At 38.6% G+C, this 16,673-nt stretch overlaps 1 long non-coding RNA gene across 1 annotated transcript in view; it reads right to left on the minus strand.

Annotated features, from left to right (window-relative positions):
- Positions 1-4,345: 4,345 nt before the first annotated feature.
- The window catches only part of LOC115236233, a 69,746-nt gene continuing 57,418 nt past the window's right edge, over positions 4,346-16,673 (minus strand). The window contains exon 3 of the long non-coding RNA XR_003884155.1: positions 4,346-5,083. This is a non-coding gene — a long non-coding RNA (uncharacterized LOC115236233). The remainder of the gene's footprint in view (positions 5,084-16,673) is intronic.

Here is a 16,673-nt window from a genome sequence, read left to right on the forward strand (position 1 = left end):
CGCTATTGACAAAACCAGGGTGTCCATAAGTCTACGGGAAGTTGGCAGGCTCTACCACGATTCCGTTCGTAATTTCCCTGCCATTATTTGCTTCTCTTCTTTTCTTGCTTTTGAATCTTTTATCTTCAAAAAACAATCGCGTTGAAATCGTGCCACGTAAAAATAACACGTTGAGATTGCCTGAATTTTTAAAACAGGCAATTTCAAGATATTTTATATTTTCCTGGACTGTAGTAAGAGCTATTTTTCATATTAAGAGCAGCATTTCGCGCTAAGAGTCTGCGAATCTCTTAATCCTATTTGTGTCTTCTTTAACTTAAGCATCTCTGAAAAATTTCTTTGATTTTTTTTTTTTCTCTTGACTTCTTCCAACATCTAGTTTTGTCGATAGTTTTTTTATAGATTTTTATATTTTACTTTTTTACAAATCCAAAAGCTTCCGATGATGTTGAGCCATATTTTAAATGACATGCTATATTAATCAATCATTTTAACTCGAGCGAGGATAAAATTCGTCCTTCACTAGTCGATAATGTTTCGCGTGATGTAAAATCCGCATCATTAACACTCAAGCGCGTTTCAATTAACCCATCATAAATTATCGCTGGCGGAACAAAGGATGGGGACATCAACAATGTTTTTCCGACAGGTGCGCTTGTCGTATTTCTTTCGGTTAGGAAAGATAACTCGATCGAGCTATTCTTTCCTGTACCATCCTATATATAAGCAGTACTGTAATCGAGACGTCAAAATTTTAGAAGAGATAAAAATTTAAGGTACACGAAATAAATTGTATACGCGCAAAAGAAACCTCGACATTTTAAAACAAATTCTTTGATAAATATGTGACGCGATTTATAAGATTTTCTTTTTTTATTTTAATTTATACATCGCGCATTATTTCTTCAATGTACATATATTTAATTTTTATATTTAAAATATAGATATCTAGATAATGAAATCTTCAAATGAGATGATTAAATCATGAAAGTGATTTATTGATATATTTTTCATTATTTCCTAAATAATGTATTTGGCTTCAGGCAACAAAATGTCCAGTCACAGTACTGTGTACAAGTGTACATACATCTCCCTCGCCTTCTCCTGGCTTCAAACATCTATCTTTACCAACGGAATAATACTCCCTCTTCCTCTCTCTCTCTCCTCTTCCCGAGAGAGAGAGGAAGAGAATAGTCGATACAAGAACCAGGTGTTCGGCTGTTGGGAAAATCGATCACGATGCAGCGACGGCCGCGACGGAACTCAGAAGCCGACCGGTGTAAAATTTGGCCGTGCGTCAATCGGTTCCAAATTTAGGCCCGGTTTGCGGAACGCCCGCGCGAAGGGATATCCGCCGACTAAATCCATCTCGGATCGAAATGTTTCGATGGCGTACCCGGTCGTGCATTGAACGTTTCGCTTTTAATAAATCCATCTGGCCGTGACGGCCGTAAACTGCGACGGTTTTGCGAACGTGCCTGAAAATCATTGCCGCTTTACGTCGGTCTATTTCGCGCTTAACGGCCGGTACGACTGTGCGATTTATCTTCGAACATCGCGTACCTCGGGAATTCCGCTTGTGAGATTTCGTAATGTTACTCAATCCAGTAGTTTCCTTTTTCTACGCGTAAAAATATCGTACGCACATTTCAACGTGCTTTAATCTACGATTCTATCGTATATTTTATTCTAGATTTTTCAAGTAAATTTTAGTGGAAAAAATTTCTTTCGCGAAGAGAACGACACCTGTTCGTATAACAGTCAATAAAACGCAAATAAAAACACATAAATATTCTATAATCAGGCAAAGACAAATTCAATTTACCTCTACACTTAGCTACTTAGCTCTACTCGTATTAACAATAAAGTATCCCCCCTCTCATACTCCCATCTTGACACTCAATTTCAATTTTTATTCGCCGATATCCCTCCATCGTATCAGTCGCGATAAAGCGCGGCAATGATCACAGAAGGTAATTTCGATCTTGTTTGCCGAGCAGGATTCTCGCGGCGTGTATTATATCCACTTCCGATCGTTCGCGGAAGTCGTCGGATTAACTGGAAATTTCGCATAACAGCGGTATAACTATGCGGAGTCGCGGCTCGAAGATGGTCGCTAGTAATTGCAGTTCGGAGTCGTTGAATGTGCGTATCGAGTCTGCGGCAAACCGCGTGCATGGCATCGCTTTCCTCGCAGATAGCGACGGAAACTCGAATTCGCATATAGCGGTGTTCCTGTAAGCCACCGATGGGTCGTCATCATGGTTGCAAAGGTAAACTTTGCAATGCGATAAAAGAAGCTTCTACGACCGACTGATGTTTGAACGAAAAGCAAACCAACAAGTTAAGAACTGGGGAAAACTTATCGTTTGCCAAACAATTCGAAATAAAAAAGAAAGAGGGAATGGAGTAAACGTATAATTATTAATTATCTTTTATAAGGAATTGTCTACAGTATAAATATATATTATATAAGTACAACTTTATACGCGTGTAAAATAGATATATTATAGTTTAAAAAAAAAAAAAAAGATCAATCTCTGGAAACGTATTTTTTATCTCTTTTACAAAAGTTTCTTTTTTTTCGAAGGATCTTTAATACAAAGGGCTTTTCAGAGATTTATTTATTCGATTAAATGTCAGACGACGTTACCTCTGCACGAGCAAACTTATTCCCGTATATGACGATATAGAAAGGTCTCTATATCATTCTCAGCGTTTCAATTACACACGGTTACGCGTGTACACGCACGCGGACGCGTTCGCAGTTGCACGTGCCCGTGCATAAGCTGTCACGTCCAGAGAAACTGTTTATTCGAAACGGGTTTGAATTGTTACTCGTACGGACTTTCATATCTTGTTTACTAAACAAACCGCCCATTTCCCCACAATATCGGGCATTTTACCGTACATTTATATCCAGGTTGATTGTGAGACCGACATAACCAAGAGGAAAAATTCCATTTTCAATCAAGATCATATCTCTAAGAGAGTGAAAGATAATAATGCGCGTCTTTATCAAACATTTTCATTTACAGTGGTAAAATTTTCAAAACGTTAATTCACATCTCCAGCGTCATAATTATTTCGTGAAATCTAAATATTTCAGGCAATGAGATAAAAACAACGACTATTTAAATTATTCCCTATTCTTTTAAAATCAATGGCGATGCATCACGCGAGATCGTTAAAATGATAAAAGAAAAAAAAAAAGCAGATGTTAGTTTCCAGCCGAAAGAGTCTGTTTGAAAACAAGTGGAGGCGCGCAGCTACAATTCCGGACAAATATAACTTTCCAACTGCAATAGGTTCACTGCAGATTGCGTACACGTGAGAATCAGAAAGCTATTCCCGTACGGCGGTATATATACGTAAATAGAAAAGGGCGGCGCAGCGCAAATGTACGAGCGATATGCAGAACACGTGAATAGTAATAGTCGAGTGATAATTGTGAAAATGTCTATCGTATATTTGTGGAATTTCGCGGCAAATTATGCCGCGTACACGTATGCGCCAATACTAATCGTACCTTTGACATTTCGTTTACGTGTCGACGTATTTTGTGCATTATTTCACTAAAACACGATAAAATTCAAATCATTTATGTGAATTTCATGTGCATTGCAAAGCAGTGACATGAACGATCTATTTTCTTAAATTAATTTACAAAATATTCTTAATTTAAAATAGAAAAATGTATATTTTATCAAAATAAAATTTGTTATAATATATCTATTTTAATAATTCAAACACAGACTTAAACATAATAAAAAAAAAATCGATTATAATAAAATTTATTATAATAAATATAACGAAATAACGAGAGCTATATTCTATTATCTTATCAAGTTTTTATCAAAACTGTATAACGTTGGATGTATTGATTTTATCGGAGTAAATGCAATTTACCGGAGGAGAGGGCGGAGAGATAGCCAAAAAAAAAATTGTGATTTAATGATACGATATATTTCAGACTGCCCGCGACTGTCAGAAATATTGTCCGATGAGAAGATAAACTGCCGTTTCATGCCGTACAAATAAGCGACCGACCAGAGAACGAGAGAACGATAGAGCGTACACGTATGTCTTTCGTTCGGGCAAGGGACAAATATACACATGGTACAAATACATATCCAATTAGCGGCGAAGAGCCGCGTCCACGTGAGAAATAACGAGCTAACCGATGACGAGGAAACCGAAAGTTTTGGGGTCGCACGGCGGTCGGGGATGTCTGAGAGAGGTAGAGAAAGGGGGGGGGGGCACGATGTGCCGTGTCGAAACGTTATTGCCGCTCTCCACCCCCGGGGAGCTCGCAGACGATAAGGACACACGCCGGGATATAGTGGATGGTTACGTGACATTTGAGGATTGACATTAAAACGGGAGAACGGTCGTCGCGTTCGTCGTCGTTGCTCTCGTCGACATTTCGCTAATGCCACCGGAACCCACCTTTAAGGGGACGGCGGTTTTTACGAGAAAATCCGGCGGGGTTTTAGAGCGGTCGTATTCTCACTCGTAGTCTCTCCGGGAGACGCATCTTCGCGCTCGCGCGTCCCGCGGGAAGATGCTGGAACGACTATGACCGTGGGATATATTTTGTGTTGAATTGCGCGAGAGAACGTAGCTTGACGGATAAACGGCGTGATTGAGCGCCGTTTCGCGAATGGCAATTTTTTTCTTTTTTTTTACCTTGGAACGACGAATCTGAATGTTTCCCGCACCCTTTCAATTTCCGCAAAATATCTCTCCTATATCTTCGCGAGAAATATGCATTTCTAATCTTTCTTAATGAAAAAAGAGAATTAAATATAAACGGAAAAAAAAATTTATATATCTCTCTGTGCTTATTCTCTAAAATATTCCAAAATAACATAGTATTTCTAGAAACGCTATGTCACATTTTTAAGGGGTGCGTCCATTCTTTATTAACAACTATTAATTTAGATCACGTATACATGGAATGTAAAATAAATGGATGGAATTGATTCTAATAATTTACAATTACGTTTATAATACTGTATTTCTTACCTTGTATGAGACTCTCTCCCACGAAGCTCCTTGATAATTACTCCTTCCAATATAACTGCAATCAAACGGAAAATTGATAATCAAAATCGATGTTATAAAATAATCAGAATTTAAATTTGTCATAATTTTCAGATTTCGAACAATTAAAAATCCACGCATGTCTAACATTGAAACGCATCGGAGATATCGGTATAAAATAGAAATAATAAAATTACGCTGCGTTTAGTTTCAAATGGACGGTGATAATAGCGGATATTATTGCTCGCGTATAAGTATCTGTTGCTCTACATATCTCCGGAAGCATTTATAGAATCGTTTCTTATGCAACAAGGACGCGGTCAACTCGAATATAAAGTATTTTTAGATCCGCGTCGTACCTAACTCGTTTTTCGTCTTCTCCCTCCCTTCCGTATCCTTACTCGGCAGTTTATGAACTTAATTTATTTCTGTTATCTATATCTGTGCTATTTCCGCATACTTGGGATGGTATCCCTCGCTCGAAACACTAATGCATAGCGCGATCCAACGCATTGCAACGGAATCGCGCGAGAAACTTGGCAGTTTGTAATAGTTACCGCAAGGATTTATTACAAAGCGAAATGTTATTAAGTTTAATTAAATTTGAATATTACAACTCTTATAAGAGATTGGTATTATCTGCAAAATATTGCGCATCTATAATTTTTCATCCGAGAATTTCTTTCTGGATGTCGCGCGACGTTTCCTTATTAAAAAAAAAAAAAAAAAAAAATTTTTTTTTTTTGCTTAATGTAATACGATATCCGTTGCCCCAGAAATTTTGACATAAATTTTAACGACAGATCCTTTGAATGTGAAATCATAATGTTCGAGTCAACTTCTCTTCCACTGGATATCTTCGTTACAGAGTTAAACACTCTCCTCATTCTTCGTCGAAGTTTATTTACGGCAAGATACTGATGATACGCGAAAAGAGCTCTCGAGGCCATCGCACGAGAGAAACGGGGATTCGTCCTTGGCTTTACCAGCGTCTTAAGCGGCGCTGGCACGAAATCGTGTAAAAATAAGTTCACTGAGGTTAACAATCCGCGAGGACTGTACGCGGCGCTCAGACAACGAGCACGGGCGCTATTACTCTTGTTACGAGCTCCAGTAAAACGACTAGCACGAGCAAGAAAGAGCCGAAAGGCAAGAAAGAAGAAGAAACGCCGGGAGTCGTCGTCCTCGTCGTCGTCGTCCTCGTCCTCATCCTCGTCGTCGAGGGGATAAAAAGCACGCGAACTCTCCGCCGCGTCGACGTTGAAAATTTGTCGGATCGACGGAGATAGAAGCGAGCGAAGGAAAGAAGGGAGTTTAAGAGACCGTCGAAAATCGAGCGTGGCTTCGAGAGCGCGAACCCGCTAAACGAACGAGAAGCCGAACGTCGATGCTATTTTAAGCTGTTTACAATGCCGGCCCCGAGACACGCACGGCGTAAGCCCTCCTTGCGTGCGATCGGGTACATATGCGGGTGGGCGCCGGAAGTGCGCACGTGCCTGCTTTGCATTTACGCTGTTCTACGCTCCTACGTTTTCGGGATAAGAGAGGCGAGAATACGGCTATATTATTCCGTATTCCGGTAACGTCGTCCCTTGCCGCGCGCGTTTTGCTTCAGCCCGTTTAAATAAATTATTAATGGGACGCGGAGAGAGAGAGAGAGAGAGAGAGAGAGAGAGAGAGAGAGAGAGCTTATCCGCCGCACACCGATAAGTAGCCGTCGAGAAGTTATTGTGTGTCGAGTGTGTTTTATTGTAGATATATCCGGGAGAGAGATCGTGAATTTTTCCTTCAAGTCGCGTGCCCGTGCTTTAATTTCCCTCTGGTAACGGACGGAAAACAGTATACTGCGAAATACTGCGTATATTACATTTCTCCATACATTTTATTCCCATGTTGATATTTTCCTCGAGTTTTATGCACACTTCGTAGTATTTTCTTGCGACAACGGAAAACGATATACTTTCTCAATAACTCATTGATATTAATTTAGAACGTAATTTCGACTAAATGCGACAAAGTTCCTTTTCAAATCCAATCCCGAGAGAAAGAAAAAAAGAGAGAGAGCTGCTGATATATAATTATTTGACGTACAAATTTCCGAAAAAAAAATATGTGTAGTCCATTTTTTCTTACTTTTCAACAATATTAAATGAAATATCCATCATTTTTTATATCGAGAAAAATTTGTGTAACATTAAAGAGCGTGGCTTTATCGCAAAAGTATACGACTGATAATGAGTTCGCGTTATACATGACGGATTCGCAACGAAAAATCTAGAAGTAACGCGGATTCGGGGGCGCGTACAACTCATGAAATTCAGAATCGATCGTCCCTACTCCAGGTAATCGGGGAAAATGCCGCGGTTCTTCAGATAATAAAATCGCGAAAGGTAGACGCGCGAGAGCGCGTCGTAAAAGCGACCGATAAAAGTATTATATGTTCCGCGGAATTATAGGTGCAACGCGCGCGCGGGACGGAGATTCATGCTCATGTGCCGGGAGAGCTTTGGAATTTCTCCCATGAAGTTTAAGGGGAGAATCGCGAGAGATCTCGTAACCGCTTCGGGGTTATGCGATTTTTAGAACGAGCGACGCGACGCGATAGAAATGCGGGGAAACAACGTCGGAGAAGAATGGGATGGGATAATAAAAGTTACGTCTCTCAACGACACGACAATAACGAGCATTTACGTAGAGCATTGTAATAAAAGTAACCTATTTTTGGATAAACCATGGTGTACCCGCATTTACCTTGTCGAGGAACGTAACGGCAGATTTCATTGACGAATATTGTTGCCCATTTTTAAAGGAACGATGCCCGTAAGAAAAAAGCGACCGTGTATAAACGACAGTACATCAAAGAGATACGAGAAATAGAATATTTTACACGAATTTATTCTGTACCAGTATGTTAAAGATTTCGTGTAGCGGACTGATCTTTACGCGCGATTAATTAATTCTCGATAAATGACACCTAAAATACGGCGACGGCTATTTATAAAAAAATATATTTCGCATAATGTATATTCGTTTAAAACAAAAATCTATAAGCGCTGATTTTATAGCAAATAAAAATTATAAATTGCGATATTTACGAGCTATAATATTACGTAAATATTTACAGTTGAATACATTTTGTATCGCGCTTTGAATTTCTCGTGCGTATTTAAGTATATACATATATATGTCGTTTTCAAATTCAGAGAACAGAGTAATACATGAATCGCCGAATCGAAAATATAAATCGCAACATACGCCTAAGGTTCGTGTCGTGTACGATCTATATCGGAAATACCGTGAAAAGTGCCGTACGATCGATCATCGTATTTTGTTCATTAGCACACGCACGATCTTAATTAACCGTGTTTTCGCGAGTGCTTGTGAATAAGCAGTAATGGAGCAACAAAGGATAAAAAAGAGAGAAGAAGGCTCGGAAAGGCATCGGGCAACAGTGGAGCAACCATAAAATAATTTATTTATTATTTTTGAATTTAATTGCTCGTTATCTATTTTACATTATTAAGTAACACAAATTATATATTAAAAAATACTTTAATTATGTTTACAATTCACACGTACAATTACCTGCGTTTGTTCGGGAGTCGACCTCGACGAGATCGCCCGAAAACTGAGATATGCTGAGACTTGAGCGAGAAGCGAGCGTAGATTTCGAATCCGTAGGTTCACTGGAGGAATGGATTTAGATAATACACGAGATTGAATTTTATGGAAAACTTTATTGTGATACACTAGGAGCGAGCGACGAAACGTATTCCGCAATTATTATCGGGAATCTTCTCATGTGTCCTTCAGATTATTGCTTTTTCCGCGTTTCGGATATCTTGAAGAACTTCTTGCTAGAAGCCCTCGCGAATTATGAAATTTTGAACGCGAACGCCGGAGATCTTATGCGCGAGACAAAGAATATTCGCGATACGGTTAATGATCGTCGACTCTCAAACTCCACAATTCATTTTAATAATAATAATAACACGGTAACAAACAAAATTTTAAGATACTATAATTTGAGCTGCGATAGCACGCGATATACTTCGTTAAGAATTAAGACGAGTACAGCTAGAACGAACACGACACGAGCGAGAATAATGAAATTATTGAAGGAGGTCGGAGTTTCGACCAGCTCGAATCGTCGTCGTAAGCAGACTAACTCGAACGGCTGCGAAGACTCGCGCTCCGATGTCAACAATAAAGATTTTTTGACACAGATCGTTCGAGAGTCGGGTTGTTTATCAAAGTTTTTCAACTTGAAGGACAGCGCACGAACACGATCGGCTGAACGCGACGCTATTTATTCGCTCTTGTTTTGATATAACAATTACTGTTTAAATTTCGGCGTAAACTGTTCGAATCGTGAACAGCGTTATTTATATAAGAATTGAATTCTTATACTTATTATATCAGGTCTACCGGAAAGTTCTGTCCGTTTTTGGAATAAAACAAAATACAAATTTTTATTACCGTCAATAAACTTTATTAAATAATGTAATTGCCATTATTCGGAGAAGTATTGTCAGCAACTGGATAATTTAAATACAGCAGTCCAAGAAAAGAGGCCGGCGATGTACAATAGGAAGAACATCATACTGCATCATGATAATGCCAGGCCACATGCTGCTTTGGATACTCGTCAAAAAATTGCAGAACTAGGCTGGAAAATTCTGTCGCATCCACCATATTCCCCGGACTTAGCACCCACCGACTATCACTTGTTTTTGTCCTTACAAAATTTTTTGAGGGGCAAAAAATTCAAAAATGAAGAAGATATCAAACAAGCACTGGTTCAATTTTTCGCATCAAAAGATAAAACATTTTTCGAAAAAGGGATATACAAATTGCCCTCACGCTGGCAAGAAATCATTAATAATAATGGCAATTACATTATTTAATAAAGTTTATTGACGGTAATAAAAATTTGTATTTTGTTTTATTCCAAAAACGGACAGAACTTTCCGGTAGACCTAATATATTTTGTACAAGTTTAAATATATCTGAAAAAATCTTTTTTTCAGGATTTACGTAAAACTTTTGTATTTCTATATTTAAAGACCAAATAAAGAACCCAATTGCGCGTAAAAATTATTTATTTTTTGATATATTAATTATTTTGCACAATGTGTGCTTTTTTATAATTTAAAAAATAATTTCTGTCATGGTTTTGACTACCCAAAACAAAAATTATTAATTCTTCCATTATTCTCCAAAAAATTGATGTATGAATAATCACTGTGCGTGGATGAGCCAGAATTGGCCGAGTTTTTTAAATGAAAAGAACCGAAGAATGAGAGATAAAGGATTTAAAGATTTAAATAGCTCATTTTTCCCAATCTCGAAGATTCGGTGTTCAACCTCAAAGGAATAAATTTCTACCATTTGCCGTTTCGAGATTCGTCTATTCTCTGTCTATTTATTCTCTTTCTCTCTGCGGGCCCTTTTAACTGCTCGCCTTGCCCAACCCGCTTCACATTTGCGCGTGGCACGATATATACGAGTAATTGCACCGCGCCCTTTTCGTACATAATCTAACCGAGGGCGGGGGTCTGTGTTATCGCGTCGTATAACACCGTAATTTCAATCCTCGCGAATATATCATTTCGTTGTCCCCGGTTATATACCGGAGCGCACCCGCGTTTGCCAACGTGCGCGTGCATTCCGCCGTGTCACATGACTATGTATAGACCACGCTCTCTCGTCGGGGCGCTCATACGGCGCCCGTATGGAATATTGAAAATCGATTAGGGTATCAGCCCCCATCGAATAAATATGTCGGCGCGCCCTATCTCTCGTCCGTTGCTGCGCCCCTCGGTCTCGTCAACGTGCATCTTCGGCGTCGCCTTCAGCGCGCATTTGACGCCCGTTGCAAACTGCGGAAACGTCGTGCCGAAGTCTTGTTACGCGTACGTCTGTTCTCGAGATAGTTTAGAGACATTTCTATCATCGAGTGGGAGATCTCGGCATTTTTGTAATTTAGCGATATTAAAAAAAAAAAAAAAAAAAAAAATTGGGCGCTTTTAAAAACGTTGATATTTATTGCGCGGCGTTTTTATTACAGCGATGTGAATGGATAAAATTGACCGCAATATTATGGGGATGGTGATACTATGAAAATTGATACGCAATTTTCGTGCGTAGGGAAGCGCGCGTGGTAGTATTTTTATCGTATTTTACAAGAGATATTTTTATAAATATTTTACACGTATTATTTTAGCATTCAAATACAAAATGTTCGATTTTTCGGGACAAAATAATTTGAAAGCCAGCAGAAAAAAAAGAAATGAATAACTGACTTGAGCGAGTAACTATATCAATTTTGCTTTTACAACCAACATGCGTGAGCGCTAAATTTCGCGTCGTTTACGACACGTGATTTACCGGGAACGAGAGAGACAGAGGGGGGGGGGGGGGGGGGAGAGAGCCCAATAGGATTCTTCGCAGCCTCCTGTAAATCTCCCTAATGAAAGTCTCCGGGGGTAGGTTCCTACAGGATCGTATTAAACCTGGAAAGCTCTGCTTAAAAGACCTACCTCCGGCAACTCTTGTGCCAGACATCGTGTGCGAGAACGTCTCGTTGTCAGCACTCTCCCTCTCTTTCTATTATAGCTTTTTATTAAACATTCTTGAAAAAAAGTAAAACTTCTTATTCTCAAAAGTATTATTCGTGTAATTTTTGCAAAATTTGCGTAAGTGAATTGTGTATATTTTGTAATTTTGCCGCGGGTAAAATTTAACGCGAATAAGAAAAATCAATTTTACAAACACTATCTACTCTAGAATGCTTGATGCTTTAAATACAAATAATAAAAATCGCGAAAATGTATTACACAAATTGACTAAAAGAAAAATAATTATGAATTTATCCCATTATTATAATAATAATAAATCAATTATTAAAAGTAAAATTAATAAAGAATAAAAAATAGTATGAGACAATAAATTAAATGCCAAAAGTGCTTGCAATTTGACGACAGTTAAATAGTCTTAATTTAGCGTTTAAATTTAAAAATCTATCTATTTTATAATAACAAAGAAGAGAGAAGGTTATTAGAATAACGTGGAACCAGAATAGACGATGAGAACCATATAGTACGCTCGGACGCGAATAGAGCAAATTAATCGATACGAGCTGCTGGATAGATATAGGCCAGAGTAAACGAACTTACTCGATCCGAGACGAAACATTATTACGCGCCCCAATGAATTCGATCAGTTTCCGACATTGCATAAGCCGTCACCGGCAGAAGAAGCCGCCGCGGACAGAAGCTGAGCGGGGTCGGTCCGAAGAGAGAAAGAGAGAGAGACGCGAGTTATCGATTGCGATATTCGTGTCGGTATTTTGAGCGAGCAACAAATGCAGATATGCCGCTTGATGAGAATAGATGGCTTCCATATGGACTTGCATACGCAGTTGCGATTTAGCTCGCGTGCATAGAGCGAGCTGTCAGTCAAGAGTATCGGAGTCCCTTTGTGCGTGCCTTTATGACGCGATAATCGTATCGTTGCGAGCAATAAATTTACTTGTCATCATCATAACTGCTCGTAAAAGAGATACGCGTACAACTCTATACTATTACACTTATCAACCCCGTTCAGATTTTATTGTCTAGATTTAATTCCTCTTACGGCGAAGTTACACGTTTGCTTTTGCAATTTATCGGCAATAATTGTTGAAATATTGTCGCAAAACTTGTCGCGAGATTTGTCGCGAAATTAATCTCGAACTTTATGAGATACATTTCTAGTATTACGTATCCCCGAAGATTGATACTTCGAGCATTCTAATAATGTTGCAGGTTTCTGACAAAATTTATGTTTTCATCGTCAATTTACATTTAATTATACGAATAAATTTATAAATGTCGCTTCACGAGGGAATCTATTAGCGAAATCTGAAATTCACGATCCACGATAGGAGATTAATCTTTCCTTTTCACGGGAACTTAAATCGTTTTTATCGTTCCTCTCTTGTCTGCTTCCTGAAAAACACGTAAGATCTCTATACGGGTCTTCCCGCTCTTGTATGTATCGTGTACCTCGGTAACCCTGCGGTTTCGCAGACGGCTTACACGCCATCCTCATATTTCCAAATCTATACACGCGATGCGGTTAAATTTCAAACTGACTACTCACAAACCGCCCTTTGTTTCGCGTCCTCGCGTTACACGTACATTAGTCGGTCCATTGTTTTTATCGTCGACCAGATATTGGCGAACATCTAACTTGCAAACATTCTCTCCGCATCTTCCGTTTCTATTTATGCCTCGGTTGATACAGAATTTATGCGCCGACGAGAGTCCACCGACGCAGGGTGGTCCACTCAACTCCCGTTATCTTACGCAACCGGTTTATTTCCAGACTCGGAAAAGGATGTTCTCTCCATGCGAGATCTAATAAAAACGCCGAGACGCTTGTCCGTGCATTAGACGAAGCCTGTTCCTCTTAGATGAATTTAAAAAGCGGGATAATCTTTCTCACGTAAAAGAATTCATGCCGTATAAATTATAAATTAGAGTGATGATTAATTAATCCGACCTTTTAATCTGTTAGGGGAGATAAAATTATATAAAAATGCGAAAAATAACCCGCGCGCTTCGAATAAAAAAACACGAGAAAAAGGAGTGAAAATACGTTATTAAAAGAATTCTTTAAGAGATAAAAGCTGATAAAAATTAACATACAAAATAATATATTTCGCATACTTATAGAAATAAAATTGTTAATTAAGAAAAAGAATAATAGCTCCGCGCAATTTTCTTACATCAACTGACACTTATATTTTTATCCTGCTCGATCAGGCGAAATGTGAAAGTGTGCGCTTAAAGAGCGCATCTCGTATAAATCCACTCATCTCCCGGTACCAATTGAAATAAAATATTTGACCGGTCGTGGATGACGATTAACGTGGGACGATTACGGAAACACGTACGCCGCCAACGTCCGTGAGGTCTAATGGAGTTTCAAAGTCATTAGCCCGATCGCGTTGTCCGTATTCCCGGTGTGACGAGGGGAAGGGAAAACCGGGGAGAGGATGAAAGGAGAGAGAAAGGCGAACCTACTCCCAACTTTGAAAGGTGATAGGTGACAATTTGAAGACGGAGGTGACTCGGTTAGGCGGCGACGTCTCCTGGGAGACTCTTCAATTTCGCGCGAAGAAGACCGGAAGTATATCACTCAGCGGTCCCGGACATATTGACACTCCGCCCGGGCTTGAACTACGGCATGCCTTATTAAATCTCCCCGGCTAAATTATGGCGGACGCCATTCACCGCCGTCGCAGCGTACTATAGATACCGCTTCGTTATTCTACCTGGGTCTCCCCAGGTAGTCTTTTGATATCGAATTTTGTCTGATGGATAGATCACGGCCCGATTTTATATACATCTGAACGAGTTATTTGTAATAGCGAATAATTTCCTCGAACTTTTTCACCCAGAAATCTATATTATTTTTTGCATTATTTTTTTTAATGACACTAGATATAAATTCTAAAAGCTTTTTTGAAAAGATTGCAACGCATACTAAATTACTGTGCAATATAACGTTTGCTATTTAATCGGAATTTTTTTCCAGAAATCTATTACGTTGATAAAATTATAAATGCAATTTTTCTTTGATAAGCTATTTAAAAAAAAATTATATATATACGTAACAGGCGATCAATAATGCATTAAGTCTTCCATATTCAGAATTATAATTACTTAGCAAAAGCAGAGCGCCTTTATGGGGCCAGAATGGCGCGGAGAGCTTGTAGCGCGTGTGGTAAAAGCTCTTAAACCAGCTACATTCGTGTGATATTCCGAACAACAACCGCGTGTATACTGCGTGCATTGTATCGTTAAAGGGTTAAACCGCAACACTTATGCTCCTCGCGTTAATGCTCATTTACAGCTTCACAGTTATCGTTATATTGTTCTTCCCAAAATGAAAAACTTCCGCCGTAGCGAACTTCCATGATACATAATTTTCGATTAATATTTAATAAATAAGCATAAATAAAAAAGTTTCTCTTAATTCAAGACTGATTGTAAATGGATTTCTAATTAGAAACGAATTATATGGTTCCTACAATAATTTTTGTACACATAATCACATGACGGCGATGTGTGTGTCTCCCGACGTTCGTTATCCCACACATTTTTATTCAGCACGCTTCGTGATGTATTAATATCATTGCCAGCCGGTCGCGACGATAAAGATAGTCCACGTCTGCTCCATATTACGAAAGCCGGAGGAGGGAAAAAAGACGATTTTTCTATTATACCTTAATAAAAACGGCAGATGTAAGCTAAGTGGCACTCTCGAAAAAACGGAGCTCTCTATTAACCTATTAACCGAAAGCGGAGACCTTATTAGTCCGAATTATCCGAATGTAATTGTCGATAGGGAGAAGAAAAAATTCTCTCTTTTTTTGTGAATAAAACTTAATTTGATAAATACGTTGAGAATTAAAACAAACTATTTTTAGATAGAGAGCTCAATTGAAAACGTTTCTCCCGTTATTAGCTGTCTTTTTTATTTTTCTCGCAGTAAACGAAACTTTTTCTGCAATGAATCGATTCGATTACGATAGTTGAATTTTGATACTAACAATTATCGTTTAACTGCAATCGATAGATTCATTAAATAACGTTAATTCGTTTATCATGATTAACGTTTCGGCGAGTAGAGTCGCGTGATTAATATTAACTTTAGCGTTTAGTTGCCTTCCCACGTGCATCGAATAGCTCTGCGCTAATCCGGCAAGTAGCAAATGCTAAAGAGAGCAGTAACTAATTTTGCAATGTAATTATTAAAACTAATTCTGCAATATAATTACCAAAATGCCTGCGCGTCAAACAATTAATATCTCATTGAATTTAATACAATATATTTTATTTTATGTCGATCTCACCATTTTCTCTCTTTCAAAAAAATTATAATTTCCTTTAAAGTGTTAATAAAATAAAGAAGAGCTACACGTACATAATTGGAGGGAAAAGGAGGGAAAATATAAATCTATACAGAATGACAATGTAGTTCGACGTGGTTCTTCTGTAACAGTCTGAATCGTACAATATTATCAAACAAGCTCGCGATTCCGTTTATTTATAATACCCGCAGAATTACAACAAAAGTATACGCCGTGATGAATTTTGAGAGCAGCGTTTTTTTTTTTTTTCGAGCACGTGCAGGCATCTGTCACGTTTGAATTTCGACGCGCGATCGCGTCGACTGGACGCTCGATGCTGCGGGCATTACCGCCGTTATTATTTTAGGACGATGAGAGGAAAGCCCTGAAGACGACCTTAAGATCACCTAATCGAAAGTTTCTGTACGGTTTCCGACACGTGCCCCGCCAATATGTCGAAGCGAACGTGAGAACCGCGTCGACCCGGTATTCCCGGAACGTGTCGGGTTTTTGTGTGCCTCGACACACCGAAAATAAATAGATTAGAGCGTGACAAGTACGCGAATATAAGTGTAAAAGTGACATTTTCTTTTGGCTTACCTTTTCTAATTCCTTAAAAATTGTCCTGTTACTTATATTTTATTAATAACAATTTAGTAGTAATATTACTAAATTTTACTTTTTTTATAAATTCAATTATATATAATTTATAATTAAAATTTTA

The sequence above is a fragment of the Formica exsecta genome, unplaced genomic scaffold (assembly GCF_003651465.1).
Source record: "Formica exsecta isolate Colony F162 unplaced genomic scaffold, ASM365146v1 scaffold247, whole genome shotgun sequence".
Lineage (NCBI taxonomy): Eukaryota > Metazoa > Arthropoda > Insecta > Hymenoptera > Formicidae > Formica > Formica exsecta.